Source organism: Coptis chinensis, chromosome 5 (assembly GCF_015680905.1).
Source record: "Coptis chinensis isolate HL-2020 chromosome 5, ASM1568090v1, whole genome shotgun sequence".
Lineage (NCBI taxonomy): Eukaryota > Viridiplantae > Streptophyta > Magnoliopsida > Ranunculales > Ranunculaceae > Coptis > Coptis chinensis.
This window is the reverse complement of record NC_141460.1, coordinates 29,186,236-29,203,081: the sequence shown is the minus strand read 5'-3', so window position 1 is coordinate 29,203,081 and position 16,846 is coordinate 29,186,236. Positions and strand designations below refer to the sequence as shown.

General features: G+C 38.6%; 1 long non-coding RNA gene and 1 pseudogene across 1 annotated transcript; both read right to left on the bottom strand.

Annotated features, from left to right (window-relative positions):
- Positions 1-242: 242 nt before the first annotated feature.
- Positions 243-5,807, bottom strand: LOC147497260 (uncharacterized). The gene is made up of 3 exons (XR_015195302.1): positions 5,712-5,807; positions 499-788; positions 243-390 (listed from the first exon to the last, which is right to left on the bottom strand). It is a non-coding gene; the product is annotated as an uncharacterized LOC147497260 (long non-coding RNA).
- Positions 1,325-2,584, bottom strand: LOC147497261 (uncharacterized; annotated as a pseudogene).
- Positions 5,808-16,846: the final 11,039 nt, after the last annotated feature.

The window sequence follows — 16,846 nt, the reverse complement described above, 5'->3', positions numbered from 1 at the left end:
AATAGTGCTTCAAAAAGGACGACAATAGTATTCATATCTATATACATAATCAAAAGGGTTAATAATTTAAAAAATGATACATACCAAATCGTTATGCCTTTGGGAGAAGGTTCTCCTACCATTAGTACTACCAATAGTATTCATGGCCCTATTTTCCGCATTTTTCGCATTCCTTTCTTTTACTTTAGTCTGAAGCTCATAGTCGACAAAATCTACCCAAAAAGTAGGATTAATAGCAGGTGGGCAGTTTTCCTTAGCTGCTTCAATGCTTTCAGCTTTCTCCAAAAACTTTGCCCTGTATGTCGCTTTCTGTGTCCTAAGTTTTTGAGAATAATTTGTCTCGACCAACGGACGAGCTTCAAAGTTTTCGACATTAAATTCGAATTCCTCCTATCATGAGTACAGTTGATAAGAAACAATATATTAAGACATAGCTTAGCTTAATGGTAAAGTTGATTATTTAATTAACACATTAAATAAATAAATAAAAATAATTACCGTCGAGGCTTTCCAAATTGCATCCTTAAAGCCACCATCCACTAGTCTCCAATCCTTGGTGTTGATAGGGATATTAAGCCTCACTTGGTTCCCTATTGCAGTTTTGAACTTGCTTGCATTTTGTCCAACAATTTGGCCGTTAGGCCATAACTCAACAAGCACTTTCCCGGAGGGACCCATTAATTGTGTCTTCTTGGATGACTGAGAAGTACATTGACCTGTGGGAGAAGAGGCATCTGATGCAGTACGGTGTGCAGTTGTACCACCTGATTCCATTATTTAAAAATAGCCTAACAATTTCCAACAACATTTGAAAACAAATTATTAAGGATTTCATAACACTTAAAATATGACATAACCAATTATTATTCAAAGAACGAAAAGAAATAAAAGAATATGCACTATCAAATTAACCATAATATCCAAAATTAATTTTCCAAACTACTAGAAAATCTTAAGATGATCATAAAAAAAGGAAGGCAGGCATTTGAACATATTTTCAAAATTATTGCACACTACAATCAACGGCGTGGTTCTAGCCAGTGATCTCAAATGAGGTTGCTCTGCAAAGTAGATTGGAAGTCTTACGGTTACGGTGCTTCTAGCTTGTCCACTTCGTTAGTCATTCGCCTTGGTGAATGTATGACCACCCACCAATCGGGATATTTCAAATCCCTCGAATAGAATACTTGATTTGCTTCTTTGGCACAAATGGTGGCTCATCTAACATTTTGTCGAACTCTTGAGCCGATTAAAATTTACCACCACCAAGTTAGAGTCTAGGCATAACTTACATCCATTGGTCTTATCTTCCACCCTAACCCAATCACAATAAAACACCACTTCCTTGAAATTTGTGTAATTCACCTCTAGTATCGTTTGATGGCTCCATACCACTTAGCGGGACGCGATCGATAGGATTTTTATCTTTCCTACTTGATGTAAATGTAGTAATTGCACTCATGCAAACACCACAGTCTTTAAGCGTAAGAACGGTTTCATCGTGAGACTTAGTAGAAAATACATAACCATTGATGCAATACTTTTCGAAAAGTTTTAGCTTTGAACAATGGCCTCTAGTAAAGAACCACAATTCAGATGAAGTGTAAGCCATTCTCCAACAACTACAGAGAAAACATACCACAATTCAAAAAGTGAAAATAACATAAAAACATAACTTACTATCCTAATTAACAAATACCTTATTATATAACCAATCGATAAAATATGTTTGTATCTCTATACGTCTTTGTTATCCCTTTTCTCATTTGCCTCGGGAACTAGATTGCAAAGACTCCGATATACTCACTACAAATTTATTCAAATAAGTTAGTATATATGTGTGAATTTATTAATAGGGAAGTAAACATTCATGCCAAAATTAACACCTGTAGTGATCATCAAGTCCATCGACTTCCAAACGGAAAAGTAGCCATCTACGGATTTGTACAAATTGCTCCTTCGACAAAATCACATCTTTACCTTCAAGCCGCGGAACCCTCATCGCTATATTCATCATTTTCATCTAGAAACACTTGACCATTGGTTTTGTGATTCTTGGGCTGTGAATTTGGAATGTACTCCATTGCATACCTAACAGACTCTGAGACAAGATACGACTCTGCAATCGATCCTTCAACAAATCGTTTCTTACTGGGTATATCTTTGCACTCCTTCATTGACCTAATTAAGTGATAAACCCATGAATGCATTTATTAATTTTATTTAAAAGCAAGGAAAAAAGAATTGGGATTGAAAGAAAGATTATTTACCGTTCAAACGGATACATCCAACGATTTTGAGTTGGTCCACACATCAATGCCTCATCAGCTAGATGCACAACAAGGTGAATGCTAATATCAAAAAATGATGGTGGAAAGTACTTTTCCAGCATGCACAATGCCTCTACAACCATGTACTTGGCATCTTGGATTTCTTTCCGAATTACAACTTTTGAACACAAAAGGTTAAAAAATAAGCTTATCTGATGAAGAGCTTTCCGCAAATCAGGATGAGTTGGAAAAGCATGTTGAAGTAGCACGGGCAAAAGATATTGCATAATCACATGATAGTCGTGTGACTTCATTACAAACAAACCAGGTGGATCAAGGCCGACAATGTTACTTTCGGATTAGATGAAAAACCTGAAGGGAGCCTCAAAGTTTTCAAAGTTTTAAGGAAATCCATCTTCTCTGCTTTATCTAGGAAGAACGGTGTTGTAGGTTTAACTTGTTTCCCACTTGCAGGGTCAGTTTGCATCCACTGATCCCGGTGTATGCCAAGTTCCCTCATATCCTCTCGTGTGCGATCAGATCTTTCGATTTGTCTTTCTTATTAAGGATCGTGTCTTGTATGTGCTCTGCAACATTCTTTTCAATGTGCATCACATCAATAACATGACGAACTTTGTGATAGATCCAGTAAACAAGGAAAAACAATATGGACTTTCTATACCAGGCCGATGTAACTTCATTACCTTCGTTGTCATCAACCACAATTTGACCACCTCTCTTCCGCTTGACCCCGGGTTTATACTTCACATAACTTCAATGTTTGCAAAAGTACATCGCCATTTAATCGTTGAGGAGGATTTCTCACGCTCTTCTTTCTTGCTACCCACTAGCCCCAAGTACTTGCCGTTCTGAGCGGGTGATTGCCTTTAAGAAATATCACGGTAATCTAAGTATACATTTTTCCTACTAGACTTCAAATATATGGAAGGAGTATTGTCACCACAAACGGGACAAGCTTTGTAACCATGTTTTCGCGGCCAGCTAAGTTTCCATATGCAGGCAAATCATGGATACCCCACATTAGCATAGCCTTCAAAGTGAAGTTTTCTTTTTTGTTCATGTCATAAGCCGACACTCCTTTCCACAACTCTTTCAACTCATCGTACAATGGTTGAAGAAAAACATCTATGTCTCCTTTTGGTGCCTTTGGACCGGGTATAAGTAAAGACAACATCTGAAACTCTGCTTTCATGCACATAGAAGGGGGGAGATTGTAAGGCACAGTGATAACAGGCCAACAACTATAACTAGTAGATTGAATGCCACGTGGATTAAACCCATCAGTTGCAATTGCAAGCCAAACATTATTTGCGGCGCTCATTAGCAAAGTTTGGCCACTTTTCTTTTTACAAATTTTCCATCTGAATCAATTGGATGGATGACGATATAAGCCGCAGAGTCTCGCTCGTGCATGCCATGTCATCTCATGCTATCCACGGTATAGTATACAACGGCTTGAGTCTTGAAATTAAAGGAAAATGTCTCCGATTACCTTGTTAGGCTCCTTGGAATTCTTCTTCCCTTTACTCCCTCCTTAACTTTAAAACTTGGTGCTTGGCACTTTCGGGACATTCTCAAAAATCTTTGTTAGCCTTCCAATATAAGATACAATTGTTCTCACATGTATGAATGCACATAGCCTTCATCCCTAAGTCTTTCAACATCTCCTTCATTACCGATACTTCTCGGGGAGGGTGTTACCTTTAGGCAACCATCGCCTCAACAAGGATAAAATCTTGTCATACCAGTTCGGACCAACCAAATTCTTTCTTTACATTATGAAGTTCTACAAGTCTTTGAGAGAGTTGTCTCGGGACCTTCACATGTAGGATACAATTTTTCAGTTGCCTTTTTTCTTATAATCGTAATACCTCTTTCCTAAGTCTGGTTCAGGAACATAAGGCTCATCAAATTCAATTCCCAAACTGTCATCACCTGCCACCGCATCACCATGTAATCCAAAACCAGAGTCGACAAAGTTTCTCATCCCAATCCCAACATCCCCAATGGTTTCTTCCTCAGTGTCCCCCATCTCAAACCCATCATCATCCGAGGTTTTTTCTCCAATATTTGCAACCAATGGAGGATGAACAGCAGCGTTAGATAAGTCCTCACCATGTTAAGTCCATACACGATAGGACTTCTCTATACCTTTTGAGATTAAATGGTATCCAACCTCTTTATACGTCAACCAATACCTATTCCGACACTTCTTGCACGGCAAGGACACTTCTTCCATGACTTCCACTCTGCAAATTTAAGAAAAACCTCAACTCCCAATGAATAGACTACGCCGCCTCTTTTCGTTTTCACTCATCCATTCTTTATCTATTGGTTCTCGACATTCTATACTATATTTAGACACCAAGGGAAATAATGATCGAGCATAAATAACGGACAACTAGCTATCCAAGTACAACCAAAAACAAGAAACAAAAGCGGCATCATAAATATAAATAAAACAGAAACTTTATATACATAAAATAAAACCAAATAAAACCAATAAGTCCAATGAGTCCAATAAGTCCAACACATGCTAAATACAAACCGTTTAAATACTACGCATTTCATAAGATAAAACCAATGCATAAATGATCTGGAAGTTATGATTCTAATCATGCATAATTACTAGTTCATTAACCCCCATACTGAAATGAGCTCCATACTCAAACCTATATAATCCAATTTAATCTTCGTCTATTTTCGATATGATTTAACCTTACTTTTGAAACAATGTCACCTAACATATCACTAGTCGTTCATAGGATGTGCAAATTATACAAGCATTGTTAGAATTCAGTAGCAACCTCTTATTTTATCATCAGCATTGCAAAATATAAACTCGCATAATATAGTAATTCAACCAAACTAAATATTCAAGTGTGCACAATAATGATATATCTTTCTCAACAGCATCGTAGAGAAAAAAAACCTGGAGAAAGAAAACTACTTCAACAACTATATCTAAGATAACATCTAGTACTTAAGATTCCAAAAGATTTTAAATTTCAGCACTTGACAATGTGTAACTCAATACATTGAGTACAATACCATAAATTGTTTGTGTAACATAGAGTTACCATCATCATAAAATGTAACAGGGAACAAAACATGTAATTTATTCTAAAAACAAAAACATAAACCGTCGATTAAACCCCCAATTTACCCCTCTCTAACAACAAAGATGAAAATTGTCATAATCAAATAGGAACATATCTTTTAACAACATGTTTCCCGGCAACAACACTAGCGACCAAACCACCAATAACACTAGTAACAACCGCAGTTCTAGGACCCGGCCTTAACTTAATAAAAAAGCCCCATTACCCAAACCCAGCTAAAACATTATTCAACAACTATATCTAAATTCATTAAACAAGGTAGACTAAAAAGTAGAGTGAGCACCGATTGGAAGCTTACCGAATTTTGAACTTCCACTTTTGATCAGTCCACTTCGTTACCAATAGTCCACTGGAATTCTACAAATAATTAAACCAGGAGAATGAGAGAGAGAAAGAAAAAATTGATTTTTCAATCGATAAAAAAAAACAATATTGTAAAAATTGATTTGACGAATCAGAATCGAGAGAGTCAACTCACTAACCTGGGGTTGTAGAAAGTTGGAGAAGTAGAGAAAGAAATCGCAAGACCGTTTCACAAGATTAGGGTTCTTAAGAGAGTTTTTTCTTTTGTTTCCTTCTTAAAAACGGCAAAATTAGAATTGGCTAATTAAGTGCTAGCCGGAAAAAAAAACGGGGGGAAAGAATGAAAGCCAAGCGGGCGTAACCAAATACTGGCCCACTTCCGTTTTTTTTTTTTTTTCAAATTATTTTAATTTTGTTGCCTAATTTTCTACTTTTCTCACGGATATAAGTGTTAACATATCCAAAAAAAATGTGAAAATATTATTATATTACAATTCAAGATTTTAAGTAACACTTGCGGTCATAAGTAACGGATATATCCGTTACTTAATGAGTAACAGTTATTTCCGTTACTTATTGAAAATTTGCCCTGTTACAAAATAGCAGTTATGGTGTAGTGTGAGATGTCAGAACAACATTCAACAAGCATTCAGATAAAAGTAAGTTAATACTTTAAAGCAAACATGCATGTCAAAAGTGAAAAATACGAACTGCCTGAACATACCCAGGAAACCAATTCTTTAAAGTCTACCGAACTACCACTTATGTGGAAACCAGTTCATTCATATCCCAAAAACAAAGCAGATAATAAAGGTGAACTGCCCAGGTCGCCCCAGGTTATCAGCTCTTAATGTATGTGGCCTAGGCCATAGCGAACATAAAAGATGAACTGCCCAGGCAAGCCCAGGAAACCAGCTCTATTGTATCAAGGCAACCCTACTAAAGACCAAACAAAGACGAACAAACTTTCAAGAGAAACATTCACTCACAACTAACAAGATTCAAGAAATGTTCTGCAAATTCTCAGTGGCAAGGGGCTTTAGTGCGTCTTCTAAAGCGGCTGCATCAAGGCTAGATTCGAGTCAACGCCATTCCAGGAACAGTACCTTCGGCTACAGGATGAACGGTACTAGCATCTCCAGGTGCAACTAGCACTGTTGCACCTCGAGCCCCACGTTCTAGTTCCTCCTGTAAAGCAAGATATTTCTGCTCCAGCTCGTTATAATCTTTGGCCAGCTCAGTCGCCTCTCCAAACAGAGTCTCATAGGCGTCCTTTGCCGCCTTGGCTACAGCTATTGCCTTCTCCACGTACCCCGTGTACAATGCCACCTCATCATTTGCTTCCTCCGAGGCCCCTGCTAAGACCATTTTCTCCAGAGTGACCTGATCGTGCTGCTTCTTCCAGTTCGTCTAAACTAGACTGAAATGAGACTTGAACGGCACGTACGTTCTCCAATTCTTCCTTCATCTTATCTCGTTCGCTCTTTTCAGCCTCAGTGATCAGGGCCAGCTCTTTTAGTTTTTGGTACCCAGATAGTACCTACAAAGTAGCATCACACTTACACATCAATACACCGTTCTACATATACACAGCAAAAAGCCAAATAACACAAACACTTACCAGACAATACCCAAGATCCATCACCCTCACATTCACAGCAAGGTCTCCCATGGCGTCCAGGTTCTGTCGATCTCCATCGAGAGCAATGCTATCCAGCAAGCAACTCGCTATAAGAGCTTACTAGAAGCTACAATCAGAGCTCAACACATACTGAGTCTCACCAATGTCGGGATTGACATAGGAGACCCTTCTCAAGAGCACAACCCTTTCCCTTGCCAAAACCAGTCTTGGCACCAACCTTACTCAACGCCTTTTCTTGGCCTCTACCAGCAAGCAGAACAATAGCAACAACAACACTATTTTTCTCCTTTTTGAGAGAGTTCAAACCCACATCTCTCAAGTCAACCCTCTAGGAAGACCTCCCCCGGGAACTCGAACCCCCTCAGTTAGCCCAGTCGTCCTCTCGATAGAGCGATGACTCGACTCCCCCTTTATAATGCCCTCCAAATGAGCCACCTTTGCTACCCTATCATCATCAGCACCAGCTTTCCTCTTTAACAAACTTCCTGGTTCACGAACTGGCACACTAAGTTCATCTATATCCACCAGCACAGGCCCATGCCTCCGGGTGTGTTCCTAGGAAGTAGGCTCAGAACCAGGGTGGTGACCCTTCTTACCAGAATGCTTGGTCACACCACCATCACCCCCAGAGGTCCCACCACCACCTACAAGCCTCACCGGCCCACTTCGGCTCCTATTCCTAGCTTCCCTAGTTACAATGCCACTATCTTCCCTCTCCATGACAAGTTTGTTAGAAGATTCACTATCAGCCTGACCACGAGCTCTTTTCTTCTGACTCTTCCTCTTCAGCCTTATATGACTAGCTCCCCTTTCCACAAAGTAGGTCGCTACCTCAGGCAGCTTCTCCTGCTTCTCAGCGCGTCTAAGCTTAGCAAACTTCTCAATCACACCATGGTTAGTTCACCTTGTAATAACGACCTCTTCAAAATAAACAAACCCGACATCAATTCAGTAAAACAAATATTGCTCAATATACAACAAAGGACACAAAAACATACCAGAAAAATTGCAAACCCTAAATTGTACTCCAAACCCACTAGCACAAAAATTTCAAATTAACAGCAGCAGCCTTCTCTCCCAAGGCTCGTTACTCACACCATCCAGAACGCTCGACTTCCTCGTCCACGTCTACAAACTAAAATTATTGGCACGAGATCGCTTCACAAGGAAGTGCTCAAGAATATCAGCAACCTCAATACAGTACTCCCTGCTATCGTTCAACATATCGAAAACTCTAAGCAAATGCCAAGTGTTGCCAATGAACTGGCATGGCGCTTTCTTACAAAAGTTCAAAAAACCTAAGTTTCGAAAATAGTATCATCATGCCAGCTTGTAACTGCCCCTCACAGACAACTACCCCAAAACCTAGCGGTATGTAACCGTTGCTAAACATGTCTGCATCCTCCCCCAATTCATGTATCTCAAGGTCGCTTACATGTATATCATAAGCTTCCCTTAACTCTACAAAAGCTTTCCCAGCACGCTTATCTAATACCCTAGGCAGTAAACCACTAGAGGATGACAAAAATCTATTACTAGAACTGCTCGCCACAGCACCACAGCGTCAGAACCAACATTTTCAACTTCCTCACTCAAGGAAACCTCTTTAATCTCATCAGATCGAGTATCATCTGAATCAGACATACTTCCGCTTCTAATACAAGTTCACGACAACAAATAACTATATCTAAGCCTAATGAACCCAACAGAAAACAATAATCGAAAGAAAGAAAAACACAAAGGAAAATGGCAGAAACTAACCCTAGCCTCTTCAGCTCAAAGGATCCAATAAGAAACTCTTCAATTCTCCAAGCGTATATTGCAACCCACCGGTCTGTTTCCCAAAGAAACATAATCATGTTATTTAACCCTAACGTGCCACGTCGCTCCACAAAATGAAGCAGTTCGGTTATGACCCTTCAAATCAACCGTCCCACATGCCATCCACGTGCCAACTTAAATCTCTCACCAGATCGCTATCCAGTACTTAATGACCTGTTGAGAGGGGGTTGTGTGAGGGAATAATATACACTTCCATTGAATATTATCCACGTGTCCAGCACACCAGGACGATCACACTCATCCATGCGTCCAGGTCGATGATGACCAATTCATACAGGTTAAGCGACCTCATCACCACCCCGAACGTCCTTCTCCCAAAACGTCCACATCCAAAATGTCAAGCTTCCAGAACGCTAACTCTAGCCAACACCCCAACGGCTAGTAACGTATGTTGCAGCTGCCATTATCAAGACAAGAGCTTCAACTGCGCTTGCCATTACTCCACCGCAGGACACCTTCATGGTTTATTAAATGTCATCAAGTCCAGAACTTGACCTGACGTGAGAGAAGAGGAGGCACGGTCACCTTTGCCTTTATAAAGAAAAGGAGGAACTACGTCTAACCTGATTCAAGTCTTCCCCCAATAGAGAGAACTTGATACATAGGCAGTTCGTCTAAATGAACTCGGTCAAACCCAACCAATCAACCCATCTCCCCCAAATTGCCTACTCCAGTAAGTTTAAATGAAACATAACCTTTATAGTGTCCATGTTTGTGATAGCCTGGAAAAAATTTAGGATATTCAATTCTCTGGTGGCCTCCATTGGTGTCCTTAAATAATGAAGTGTAGTTTTGCATAAATGATCATATCTTCACCAGACAAAAGAAGCATTTGCTGAATTGAATGCTTCCGATCCCCACCCAATTCCCAGTACCAACAATGCATTATGTTTTGCCTTTTATCTCTCCCATATCACATTTCATCCCACTCCATGTTGAAGAGGGGTCTATGGTACTTTTTTTGGAGTTATCCCTCACATGAGGAAGATGAGAGAAACTGGTACTATTTGTGTGAAGAAGTCTGAGCGCGTGCACTCAAATTGGCCTTGCCCAAGGCGCGCCCGCGCCCTTGTCGTGGAAAATAAGATAGTTTTTTTCAGCCTCTCACAAAACAAAGTTACTGGACTGTTTGAGCTAGGAAAATAAGAAGGCACGCACGCGCTCAGATTTGCCTATCTAAGAGTGCGCCCGCGCTCATGCCTGAATAAGTCGGGTTCTGATTTTCTCCACAGTAACGTGAAATTTCACAGACGCGCCGAAATTTTAGATTACTATAAAAATAGAAGTTAGGTTTTGGAAAACCAAGTCTTGAATAGAAACCCAATTTTGAAAGCAATCAAAATTGAGAGAAAACCCTTACAAAGAGAAAAGCTTATAAGGATTGAGGAGTGATCTAGTAAGGTGGAGAGACTTGAGAGGAGTGATTGTAATTTTCCTTCCCATATTTATAAAAGGATTAGCTCTTGTGGAAGTAGGCATCATTGGCCAAACCACGGTACATCTTTGTGTTGTGGTATGTTTTACTAGCTTTATATTTCTATTGCTTGTTTGTGATAGTTATATCCATAGTTTAGGCTTGTGGTTGTTGGTTGTAGTGAAAGATTGGCTTTTTGTTTGGATTAATAGATTGTCCAAGTGCAAGCTATTTTAGTGGAGATCGGTTGGTATCGTTTTCCCCAACAAGTGGTATTGGAGCCAGGTTGGATTAAGCCCAACAAGGTTGTTATCCAAATCTTGCCCAGAAGGTATTTGATAAAATTCCTAAGAGGAGGTTTGATATACATAAAAATTAATAATTCTATTCCGAATAAATAATAAATATCAAACGGAAGTAAAACTAAAACTTATACGAAACAGTTGTTTATCGAAGATTTATACTCTCGAATCTATCGAAATAGAGTGGAGTAAAAGATTCGTTCCACTCCTAGTTCTTTAGTATTCAAAGTTTTCTATAATTATCAGTTTATCCAAAGTTAGTGAGAGTAATGGTGGGATTATACTACGATGCAAATTCAAATAACAAGACACGATAATTTAACTACGAAAATGCTAAATTGATACTATATGATAAGGAATTAGGGGGGATTATTAACTCGACTTAATAAACTAACAAAGATTTGTCGTGATCCAAATTTCCATGCTTCAGCATATCAAAATGGTATTTCTAATCCCTAATTATACATGCCAATCTTTACCAATTAATAACTATCATGTGAAGCAACCAAACCCATTCTCATGGTGAACTAATCACTTTCTAGAATTGAATAGATTATCACTACAATTTCTAAGTTAACAACGATCAAGCTTCATCAAGGCTTCTTCCAATAGAGGTTTAGCCTAGAATCGTTATGTTTTCATTTCCAATCGAAATTGAATAAGACATAATATAAAGATTCTAACTTTATTAAATTCAACTAAACAATAATTGAAATCTAAATTAACCACTAAGAAATCATTAACAAACAAGAATTGAAATTAGATCTAAGCAATTTTAAATAAAAAAATCGAAATTATCAAGAACTAACTATTTTATTTATCTAATCAATGATAAACAATGATTCCAATAACTAATGAATGGAATGAAAACTAATTATTTAACTAATTCAAAAACTCAAAACTAGATCTAGATTATTCTCTAATGGCTACTTTTTATCTTAAGCTAAGTGATACTTAAGAGATAAGTCCTATGTGTGGAAATGGAGGAGACCAGATCCATATTTTCGTGCATGGGCTGAGGATCCATGTTTTGCGCCGGAAAATCGAGCCCAAAGCCCAATTTCTTCAGCCCACAGGGCCCTTTTCAGCTGGCTTTGACTTCAATAGGCTTTTCATCCACTTATACTCCTCCTATTGGGTCAAGGATAGAACCATTGGAAAGCTCTTTCTGAGCCGATCGTTTTGAGATATGGTACGCCCAATTCCGAGGCCTGAGTCCAAAGATACGGTCTTCGGAAGTTCTACTGACTTTGTGTGTTGTTTCTGCCCGCGTTGACTTTGACTTTTCAGCTTTTGACCGAGCTTTACAAAATCTTTTTCTCCTTGAATCTTGGCATTTAATCACAGAACTTCTTAGCAACCAACCCTTGCTCATTTATCTCGCCAAAAAGGCACATTTCTGCACAAAATTGACTTCAATGCCTGTAATACATAAAAGCACGTAATTAGCATTAACTCTTATTTATTACTCACATAATTGGTCTAAAAGTATTATTGTTAAGGGGTTAAAACTACAGTTTTGGGCTCTTATCAAACCACCCTCAAATAGCATTTTGCTTGTCCTTAAGCAAATATGAGAAATTAGCATAAGTGACCAAAAATGAAGTTCTAACTAATCTCGTTTCGCCGAGTGCGATTGCATTGACCATATGCAACAAGGCCTTAAACCACTAGGAATTCCCTAGTGGACGAGTTATAGCCTCGTGAGAGTTTTCCAGTGAAGGTACTCACAAACTTTATCTATGCTACAACGACTCAGAAATAAAACTACTGTTTCCTTTTCTATGTCTTAATTATCTATACATCTCACTAGCAATGAATACAGAATAATCAAGTTGAAACATAAGCTAATATCTGCATAATAATCAATCATCTACGAATAAATATATATACAATGAGTAATACTATGATTTGAACTAGCAGGTCCGTTTCTGAAAACTCAGAATAGCGTCCTTAAGTAGGTCATCACATAAATGTCAAGACAAAAACCACTCTGATTTTTCCGCTCAAGTTTAAGCTACTCCGGTGTCGCGGTGGGCACACTTTACCTTACAATCTCGATGACACACAAGGAAGCTGGAGTCGATCAAACACATTTGCCGCTTACTATCACACTAACCTATTCCTAATTGAGCTAGAGGTCTTTATTAGGTGTTGCGGGGATTAGGAGATGGTTTAAGAAGGAAGGAAATTGATATTTAAAAAGGACAAGTCTGAGATAATAGAGGCTTCATATTATGTAACTAGAGAAACCCTTGTTCTTTACTTTTGCTTCTACACTTTGTTTCCATCCTTAGCCATATTTTTTTTCTTTTTCTTTGGCTTTTGACTCCTTGATTCTATTTTTGGAGTTCTAACTCTTTATATTCTTTTATTTTTTTTTTAATGGAAACTTCCTTTTCTTATCTGAAGCGACTAACAAATTCTTGATTTCAAAGGTCTTTCTCTTTTCTATTATTCATCTCTATTCTCAAACTTATTCAAACAATTGGGTAGGTTGATTTTTTTTTTATTTTGTTTTGTTTTGCAACAGGGTAAAGGATTTGCGGTTTATGAAAGGCTAAAGAAAGGCTCAGAGGGACGACTAGCGGAAAATAATTCATAGGTTTGAATTTCTGGCTATATCGATCCAGAGAGGGCCTAAATTCTCGCTTAGGATATGGTATAGTGATCAAGCAAGTGGACGTGTGATTTTTCTATCCGGATTTTACTTCTCCCTTGTGTCATTTCTCAAATGTTCACTCATATAAGGCTTTAGGCTATATTCTCACAGGATTTGTAGAAAAAGTACTCTAGCCTAGATTTCAGAAACTTACTGCCAACAATCATAGATACTCATGCAACATATTTATAGATATATGCAAGGATTATTACCTACATATTAGCCTAAGATTCTAAAAACTACTCTAATGCAAAAGCTACATGAGATTTCTAGATTGTCAAGGGCCTAGAGAAGGAAAACAATATCAATATTCCTAAGTGTACAACATAAACCTTTTATGAATATTTTTAAAATTTTTGATTTTTTAAACTAGAAAACAAGTGCATACTGTACATATCTATATCCTAACAGATGCCTTAATTACACGTGTTTCTATACCCCCAAACAAGAAACATGTTTTGTCTTCAAAGTATTTAAATAAATAGGATAGAGAAATACCATGGAAACGCGTGAAATTCTGGAACATCTGCAAAACAAGATTAAAATATACTAATATAGAAAATAAAAATTGACGCAACTCGATATGAGTTCCACCCATTGTGGGGTTAACAAGAATCAAATTGCTTGGGACATAAGCAGACACTAACTAAAATAAAAACTAACATTAACTCCCGTTTAATCATTCCCTCCTCATCCTCAATAAAGAAATGAGGTTCCTTCGCATCTTGCCACGCCATGGTAATTTGCCACGCTTCACGCCACTTATCATCTACTATAGCTAACCTGTCAAGCGCCACTTGGTCGGATGGGGTGTAAGGCGCAACCTGATGAGGTTGTATCCTCCACCCGTGCCAAGTCATTGCACGGAACGATCGAATAATACAATTAGTGGGTCTCACAATGTCGACCCCAACCCAATTCGTGAAACGGGCACAAAAAATAGGGAAGAAACATAGCATTATACGATAAATTAAAACAGGCATAAGAAGGTACTTATGCCTCTTGCTATGGGCTCGGGCTAAACTAGACATTAGGGTCTAGGGAATATCATAGAGTGTACGTCCCCCAGCTAAAGCAAGGAAAATATCTTAAGTTTCGTCATTCACAGAAGAATAACGCCATTCCCCTCTAATGTTTAACATGATCCAAAATATAATAGTGCCTACGTTCATAGACAAGCTACCAAAGGCGACGTTATAATCCCCTTGGTCTTCTATCCTAAAGATTCCTGCCCCATAATGCTCATGCAAATCCTCATAGTTATACATGTACATATTATCTACCAAATATACCCATGAGTCTTGTATTTCGGCGGGCATAGCAAGTCCAAGCACAAAGGCTAGCAAGAACTTGGAAATTTCCATCGGTTCATCCCCGATGGTGATGGAGAACACTTGTTCTCCATCTATTCTATCAAAGAACTTACAATTATCATAAAAATACGATGTAAGTGCAGGAGAATAAAGTTCATCAAGACTTACCAATAGTGGCTCCCAGCCTGCTAGAATGATCACTTCACTAAACCACGCACCATAGGTGTCACTTTGGAACAATTCTTCAAAAGATTGTTCCGGTATGATACGAGGGAATTTCATCCCCAATAAACTCGCCAGAATAGCTGCAAAGGATCCTGGAACAACCCACAAAAAATTGGATGTTTTCATGCCCACGGGGTCAGGGCGCGGGGTGCGCTCTGGTGAATTTTGAGTTCCAGGCACTTAGGCGCAGGGCGCACTCACTTTTTGCCTGGGATGGGCATGGGTCGCGCTCAAGATGAAAACTAGAATTCCAGTGTTTTGGGCTTAGGTCGCGCTCAGCTCTGGGCTTGGTAGGGAGTCGGTCTCTCGATGAAATTCTGGCCGACAAGGTTTACTAGGCAGCCGCCTTCCTGAAATTTCTTTGAGTTGCTAAAATGGAGAAGAAAAATGGGAAACGTGGGAGTGAAAGGTGAGAGATGAAAGTGAGGTGTAGTGTGGGTTGTGAGTGTAGAATGAAGAAAGTTTATATAGGTCTTGATCTTCCAAAACGAATCGGCAAGTTGCCAAAAAGTTTTAAGGCAATTGTCGAAAACAAAATATTTTCGAAACCGAAAACGGAAACAACCCATATTCTTGATTCTAAAACAACCCTAATATCTTTTAGATTTAATTTAGAATAGTAACTTCTAAACTCTTTAAGATTTTATGCTATCACAACATCTAATCAAAGGTATGCCCATATCGGCAATATTATCTACCATCCTTCCAGAACAACTTCTAAAAGTAAGGATCATATAACAAATCATGCTATAGTAAATAATACCACCCTCAAACAATTCGGGAAGGTGGGATTAACAATAAAATCAAAGCACAATTTGAAAAACCAAATTATATTCAAATTCAAATTCAAATACAATTAACTACCGAATTCAAATTTAACTACTGAATTCAAAAAACTTAATATCCGAACTAATAAAAGCAATAAAAACAACTAAATAACATCGAAACAACATATTTTTTGAAAACCTAGCCACGTGATGAAGATGGACCCTGAGATGGAGATTGGGCCTGGGATGAAGATGGGGCCTGAGATGAATAAGGGCCCGAGCCATCCATCCTTTGACGACGACGCTCATGCCTCTCAGACTCATCTGAAACAGAACCCTCCAAGGGTGGCATCGTCGTCAGAAATCTCTACTCGAACAAAGTATTTGTGCTTCTATCTATCTCTGCCTTCATATTTGTATAATGCACAACCTGATGCTGGAGGACTGTCTCCATGTTACAATGGAGATCCGACTGGCTCTTGTCGAGCATTTCAAAATTTGTCTGAAGGGTATTTTGTTTCATTTGAATTTTAATCTACCTATCTCTTATATCTTCACAAATAGCGTAAATGCAACACACGCCAGTATGCAACACTGACATGCGTTCAAAATTAGACATACACCTCTCCAAGGCATCTTCATCCAAACATGTCATGTCCTCCCTTTCCTCATCCGAATCAACCATCCTGTCCTCCGGTAACATCCAAGTCTTTTGGATGCACTCCGTATAAATAGTTTCATTTGAATGGAATTTCAACATAGTCCGCTCAGTTCTTGGTTTCCCACCCCAAGACAACATTATCTTCGTAATTAAAACAGGAAATGGTGCAATACTCTTCCCAACTCCTCTAATCATATTTATCAAAAACTCAAGGATACAGAATTCATACCTCTTCTCTTGCAATATCCAGATAACGTGCAGATATGTCAAACCGATGTCGCTCACTTTCTCCTTCCCAATGA